Source organism: Ixodes scapularis, unplaced genomic scaffold (assembly GCF_016920785.2).
Source record: "Ixodes scapularis isolate PalLabHiFi unplaced genomic scaffold, ASM1692078v2 ptg000312l_1___fragment_3__unscaffolded, whole genome shotgun sequence".
Taxonomy (NCBI): Eukaryota; Metazoa; Arthropoda; class Arachnida; order Ixodida; family Ixodidae; genus Ixodes; species Ixodes scapularis.
The window spans coordinates 1062899-1068027 of record NW_024609958.1 but is presented as its reverse complement, the minus strand read 5'-3'; positions in this window follow the sequence as shown (position 1 = coordinate 1068027).

The window sequence follows — 5129 nt, the reverse complement described above, 5'->3', positions numbered from 1 at the left end:
CAGTGGAGACAAAGCTTTACGCCTACCCACTAACTGTTCGGTGCCTTCGACGAATGCCTTCGACGAGTGCAGTAAAGACAAAGTTTTACGTCTACCCACTAATCGTTCAAACCAGGCCTTCGACGAATGCCCTCGACGAGTGCAGTGGAGACAAAGCTTTACGTCTACCCACTAACTGTTCGGTGCCTTCGACAAATGCCTTCGACGAGTGCAGTGGAGACAAAGCTTTACGTCTACCCACTAATCGTTCAAACCAGGCCTTTGACGAATGCCCTCGACGAGTGCAGTGGAGACAAAGTTTTACGTCTACCCACTAATTGTTCCAACCGGGCCTTCGACGAATGCCTTTGACGAGTGCAGTGGAGACAAAGCTTTACGTCTACCCACTAACTGTACGGTGCCTTCGACAAATGCCTTCGACGAGTGCAGTGGAGACAAAGCTTTACGTCTACCCACTAATCGTTCAAACCAGGCCTCCGACGAATGCCCTCGACGAGTGCAGTGGAGACAAAGTTTTACGTCTACCCACTAATCGTTCAAACCAAGCCTTCGACGAATGCCTTCGACGAGTGCAGTGGAGACAAAGCTTTACGTCTACCCACTAATTGTTCCAACCAGGCATTCGACGAATGTCTTCGACGAGTGCAGTGGAGACAAAGCTTTACCTCTACCCACTAATTGTTCCAACCAGGCATTCGACGAATGTCTTCGACGAGTGCAGTGGAGACAGAGTTTTACGTCTACCCACTAATTGTTTCAACCGGCCCTTCGGATAATGCCCTTGATGAGTGCAGTGGAGACAAAGCTTAACGTCTACCCACTAATCGTTCAAACCAGGCCTTCGACGAATGCCCTCGACGAGTGCAGTGGAGAGAAAGTTTTACGTCTACCCACTAATTGTTTCAACCGGGCCTTCGGATAATGCCTTCGATGAGTGCAGTGGAGACAAAATTTTACGTCTACCCTCTAATCGTTCAAACCAGGCCTTCGACGAATGCCTTCGACGAGTGCAATGGAGACAAAGCTTTACGTGTACCCACTAATCGTTCCAACCGGACGTTCGACGAATGTCTTCGACGAGTGCAGTGGAGACAAAGTTTTACGTCTACCCACTAATCGTTCAAACAAGGCCTTTGACGAATGCCTTCTACAAGTGCAGTGGAGACAAAGTTTTACGTCTACCCATTAATTGGTCCAACCAGGCCTTCGACGAATGCCTTCGACGAGTGCAGTGGAGACAAAGCTTTACGCCTACCCACTAACTGTTCGGTGCCTTCGACGAATGCCTTCGACGAGTGCAGTAAAGACAAAGTTTTACGTCTACCCACTAATCGTTCAAACCAGGCCTTCGACGAATGCCCTCGACGAGTGCAGTGGAGACAAAGCTTTACGTCTACCCACTAATTGTTCCAACCGGGCCTTCGACGAATGCCTTTGACGAGTGCAGTGGAGACAAAGCTTTACGTCTACCCACTAACTGTTCGGTGCCTTCGACAAATGCCTTCGACGAGTGCAGTGGAGACAAAGCTTTACGTCTACCCACTAATCGTTCCAACCAGGCCTTCGACGAATGCCCTCGACGAGTGCAGTGGAGACAAAGTTTTACGTCTAGCCACTAATCGTTCAAACCAAGCCTTCGACGAATGCCTTCGACAAGTGCAGTGGAGACAAAGCTTTACGTCTACCCACTAATTGTTCCAACCAGGCATTCGACGAATGTCTTCGACGAGTGCAGTGGAGACAAAGCTTTACGTCTACCCACTAACTGTTCGGGGCCTTCGACGAATGCCTTCGACGAGTGCAGTAAAGACAAAGTTTTACGTCTACCCACTAATCGTTCCAACCGGGCGTTCGACAAATGACTTCGACGAGTGCAGTGGAGACAGTTTTACGTCTACCCACTAATCGTTCAAACAAGGCCTTTGACGAATACCTTCGACGAGTGCAGTGGAGACAAAGTTTTACGTCTACCCACTAATTGTTTCAACCGGGCCTTCGGATAATGCCTTCGATGAGTGCAGTGGAGACCAAGTTTTACGTCTACCCACTAATTGTTCCAACTGGGCTTTCGACGAATGCCTTAGACGAGTGCAGTGGAGACAAAGCTTTACGTCTACCCACTAATTGTTCCAACCAGGCATTCGACGAATGTCTTCGACGAGTGCAGTGGAGACAAAGTTTTACGTCTACCCACTAATTGTTCCAACCGGGCCTTCGGCTAATGCCTTCGATGAGTGCAGTGGAGACAAATTTTTACGTCTACCCACTAATTGTTCCAACTGGGCTTTCGACGAATGCCTTCGACGAGTGCAGTGGAGACAAAGCTTTACGTCTACCCACTAACTGTTCGGGACCTTCGACGAATGCCTTCGACGAGTGCAGTAAAGACAAAGTTTTACGTCTACCCACTAATCGTTCAAACCACGCCTTCGACGAATGCAGTGGAGACAAAGCTTTACGTCTACCCACTAATCGTTCCAACCAGGCATTCGACGAATGCCTTCGACGAGTGCAGTGGAGACAAAGCTTTACGTCTACCCACTAATTGTTCCAGCCGGGCCTTCGAGGAATGCCTTCGACGAGTGCAGTGAAGACAAAGTTTTACGTCTACCCACTAATCGTTCAAACCAGGCCTTCGAAGAATGCCTTCGACGAGTGCAGTGGAGACAAAGGTTTACGTCTACCCACTAATTGTCTCAACCGGGCCTTCGGATAATGCCTTCGATGAGTGCAGTGGAGACAAAGTTTTACGTCTACCCACTAATCGTTCAAACCAGTCCTTCGACGAATGCCTTCGACGAGTGCAGTGGAGACAAAGCTTTACGTCTACCCACTAATTGTTCCAACCGGGCCTTCGACGAATGCCTTTGACGAGTGCAGTGGAGACAAAGCTTTACGTCTACCCACTAACTGTTCGGTGCCTTCGACAAATGCCTTCGACGAGTGCAGTGGAGACAAAGCTTTACGTCTACCCACTAATCGTTCAAACCAGGCCTTCGACGAATGCCCTCGACGAGTGCAGTGGAGACAAAGTTTTACGTCTACCCACTAATCGTTCAAACGAAGCCTTCGACGAATGCCTTCGACGAGTGCAGTGGAGACAAAGCTTTACGTCTACCCACTAATTGTTCCAACCTGGCATTCGACGAATGTCTTCGACGAGTGCAGTGGAGACAAAGCTTTACGTCTACTCACTAACTGTTCGGGGCCTTCGACGAGTGCAGTAAAGACAAAGTTCTACGTCTACCCACTAATCGTTCCAACCGGGCGTTCGACGAATGTCTTCGACGAGTGCAGTGGAGACAAAGTTTTACGTCTACCCACTAATCGTTCAAACAAGGCCTTTGACGAATGCCTTCGACGAGTGCAGTGGAGACAAAGTTTTACGTCTACCCACTAATTGTTTCAACCGGGCCTTCGGATAATGCCTTCGATGAGTGCAGAGGAGACAAAGTTTTACGTCTACCCACTAATCGTTCAAACCAGGCCTTCGACGAATGCCTTCGACGAGTGCAGTGGAGACAAAGCTTTACGTCTACCCACTAATTGTTCCAACCGGGCCTTCGACAAATGCCTTTGACGAGTGCAGTGGAGACAGAGCTTTACGTCTACCCACTAACTGTTCGGTGCCTTCGACAAATGCCTTCGACGAGTGCAGTGGAGACAAAGCTTTACGTCTACTCACTAATCGTTCAAACCTGGCCTTCGACGAATGCCCTCGACGAGTGCAGTGGAGACAACGTTTTACATCTACCCACTAATCGTTCAAACCAAGCATTCGACGAATGCCTTCGACGAGTGCAGTGGAGACAAAGCTTTACGTCTACCCACTAATTGTTCCAACCAGGCATTCGACGAATGTCTTCGACGAGTGCAGTGGAGACAAAGTTTTACGTCTACCCACTAATTGTTCCAACCGGGCCTTCGGCTAATGCCTTCGATGAGTGCAGTGGAGACAAAGTTTTACGTCTACCCACTAATTCTTCCAACTGGGCTTTCGACGAATGCCTTCGACGAGTGCAGTGGAGACAAAGCTTTACGTCTACCCGCTAACTGTTCGGGGCCTTCGACGAATGCCTTCGACGAGTGCAGTAAAGAGAAAGTTTTACGTCTACCCACTAATCGTTCGAACCACGCCTTCGACGAATGCAGTGGAGACAAAGCTTTACGTCTACCCACTAATCGTTCCAACCAGGCATTCGACGAATGCCTTCGACAAGTGCAGTGGAGACAAAGCTTTGCGTCTACCCACTAATTGTTCCAGCCGGGCCTTCGACGAATGCCTTCGACGAGTGCAGTGAAGACAAAGTTTTACGTCTACTCACTAATCGTTCAAACCAGGCCTTCGAAGAATGCCTTCGACGTGTGCAGTGGAGACAAAGTTTTACGTCTACCCACTAATTGTTCCAACCGGGCCTTCGACGAATGCCTTTGACGAGTGCAGTGGAGACAAAGCTTTACGTCTACCCACTAATTGTTCCAACCGGGCCTTCGACGAATGCCTTCGACGAGTGCAGTGGAGACAAAGGTTTACGTCCACCCACTAATCGTTCAAACCAGGCCTTCGGCGAATGCCTTCGACGAGTGCAGTGGAGAAAAAGATTTGCGTCTACCCACTAATTGTTCCAACCGGGCTTTCGACGAATGCCTTCGACGAGTGCAGTGGAGACAAAGCTTTACGTCTATCCACTAGTCGTTCCAACCAGGCTCCGGGTTCTGGTGACCCCGGGCGCTATCGTTTCCGCCTTTCCCTCACTTTCTCTGCGCTTTGATGTCTTAACTTCACTTCACGTGGCCTTGGTGAGGGAGGAATGGGAGAAAAGGAAGGGGTGGGAGGGTGAGAGGGTTTGAAGGGAGGGGCATGGGCGAAGCTTTGGAGAGAATGGTCACAGTAGGAAGGTAAATAAACTAGTAAAAAAATGAAAAAGTACAAATACAACAAAAATAAACTTCAGTTTTTTTGTTTTTTTTTGTACTTCCTTGTGTATTTTTTGTGTATCTCCAATGCTCACACATTTCACACACACATTCCGAACTACCTGATTTTTGTCAGCATGATGAAGCTTCTGTATTTTTTATATATAAACTATGGATATAGAGGAGCGACACACGTTTCTTTAATTGATCAG